Source organism: Mustela erminea, chromosome 17 (assembly GCF_009829155.1).
Source record: "Mustela erminea isolate mMusErm1 chromosome 17, mMusErm1.Pri, whole genome shotgun sequence".
Lineage (NCBI taxonomy): Eukaryota > Metazoa > Chordata > Mammalia > Carnivora > Mustelidae > Mustela > Mustela erminea.
This window is the reverse complement of record NC_045630.1, coordinates 40,519,159-40,521,633: the sequence shown is the minus strand read 5'-3', so window position 1 is coordinate 40,521,633 and position 2,475 is coordinate 40,519,159. Positions and strand designations below refer to the sequence as shown.

Sequence of the window (2,475 nt, the reverse complement as noted above, 5' to 3'; positions counted from 1 at the left end):
ACAACCAACTTGCCAGCTCAGTGTGCAATTGAGATGGGAGAGAGACTTCTGTACAGGAGCCTGAATGGTCTTCAATCCTATGCTGGCAGTTGCCTAACACAGGCAAACAGTTTTCTCCCCATTTTGTAGTAATTTAATTTTCCTATTATCAAAAGAGGTCTTCAGCCACCATGCACTGAAGGGACTAGAGTCAGACGATGGGGGTTTCCTCTTAGTATTTTTTGTTTTGACTTTTGGAACTGCTTGAAGCAACATTCTAAAGCAAGGTATTCGGGACCTGCTGTGCCCAAAGGACTAATAAAGGAAAAAGATCCATTTATTCTTTGTGATTTGATGCACAGATGAAGAGGACGACACATCATAACAGACGTTGGTTGTTAATAAATCACATCCTAATCTTTCAGCGCTTCTGTAACCAGAAGACAGCTTCAGCTTTCCCGTGTCTGGGCTTCTAGCTCTTTTAACCCTGCAATATCAAAGATGCATATGTCCGGAATCAGTTAAAAAGTCAAATTCCTTTTCTCAGTTCCTGTAGTTTTTCACTGTCTCTTGGTTGCAAGTTTATCTGAATGATTACCATTTGTCATTCTCTGCTATTGTTCACTGAGGTGCTTTCTATTATCTTCGTGTTTTGTAGGCTGGCTGGGAGAGGGAGCTTGGGAAGGGTGTGGCCCTGCAGGGAGATTGTGAGTCACCAGTGTGCCTCCAGGGATGGTCCCTTCCCTGGCTTCAGGAAGTCCTCTGGGAGCCACACCCACAATGCCTGGCCCGAGGAGAGCTTGATGATCTATTACTGACTAGGGAGGGGCTATGAAAAAGAATTCCTGGTTCACAGTGTTTTAAGCTTTCAGGGATGTGACCTGTGATTGCCTGGCAGAGTCTTGCTCACTATACCAGACTCTGTGGCGTGTACAAGTGAGATGCAGTGCATCTTTCAAGGGACCCTGAGCAAAACTGAAAGGCTCTGATTCATGCACTTCGAGGGCTGCCCCTTGTATCCTGCCTTCCTTGAGTGCTCAGCCTAAGACTTTCTCGTCCACAAGCCTACCACTGACCACGTTCACTAGGAATGCTCCATTCCTTACTGATGAGGTGTGGGTTATGTTCATTGAGATTATGGTGCAAAGAGACTTAGTTGCTCTGATACAGTAAGTCCTAAAGGGGATAGACCCTCTGCATAACCAGGGTCTACTGTACCCTGTCCTGTAAGTAGGGGTCATAAAATATGAAGCTGAATCCAAAGAACTTGTCTGGAACAGAAATGCAACAGAAGCGGATGAGGCCCAGTGCCTCCCTGTGGATGCGGACAACTCGCTGGGTGTTCATCTGCTTAACATTTTGGACCAGTGTGCCTTCTTGCAGCACCTGGTACAACCATGTGTTCCACTGGTATAGGTTAAGGATGTGACAGATGCAGGAATCAGCCCCTCTCTTCTGCTGCTACTGAGGGATGTTGCACGTGGTGATCCTAAGCTTGCCAGCAGCCTTGATGTCAACGTTCTCTTAGCTGCTGCCAATCCTCATGATCACTCTCCAGGCTTTGAACCTCCCCAGGTCTTCCCTAGTAAGGGTGATGGTATGGCATAAGCATCACAGAAGGCCACTGTGGCCAGGTCCCTCAGGACTGGTATCTCCATGGTCTGGTCTCTGCCACTGAGTAGAGCGACCAGAGTCGGAGGGTATAGGGGGCCATTCATGATCTGGGGGTGAATACCTTCTCAAATTCTGTTCAGTCACTGTCTCTTGATTTTGTGCTTATCCATAAGACCATTCTTTTTGTTTGTTTGTTTATTTATAGTGCAACAAGTGGGGAGGGTTTGGAGGGAAAGGGAGGGGAACTCCAGCAGACCCCTTGCTGAGCTTGGAACCCAAAGGATGGGAGGACCCAGAGATCCTGACCCGAGCTGAAACAAAAAGGCCATTTCTCAACCACCTGAGCCACCTTGGCACCACAAAGTTCCATTCTTCATGGAACTTTGCAACTCTCTGATTCAAAAGGCAAAGCCATCCTCTAAGAATTTAGGGGAATGACCAGGAGTGAGTGGCATTATGCCCCTATGAACCCAGTATGAAGCTGTCCATAAACTATAGTTTATACAATGGGCTATCTCTGTCTTTAAGGGAATCCCGGTTCATTAGGTCAAAACCATTTAAGGTGATGAAACTCTGATTCAGCTCTGGGCCTTGGGTGCAGGTTCAAGGCCCACCTTTCGGTCTTGCATTTTCTTGTGGCTCTTTCCCAGTTCTGTCCTGGGACCAGGAGGTGTGTCAACAGCCCTGTGGTTGTGGATGGTGGTGGACTGACCTTGGCTGCAGGGGTCAGACCCTGCACAATGGCCTGTGGGAGGAAGGAGCCATTTCTTTTGTTCTTTTGTTCTATTTCCTTGCTTGACAATAGAGGCACAGAGTTTGCAGTATAAATTATTATTATTTTTTTAGCTCTTTATTGTAGTTTGTGATTTTGAATGTTTTCTC

General features: G+C 46.7%; 1 pseudogene; it reads right to left on the bottom strand.

Annotated features, from left to right (window-relative positions):
- Positions 1-593: 593 nt before the first annotated feature.
- Positions 594-1,763, bottom strand: LOC116576702 (annotated as a pseudogene).
- Positions 1,764-2,475: the final 712 nt, after the last annotated feature.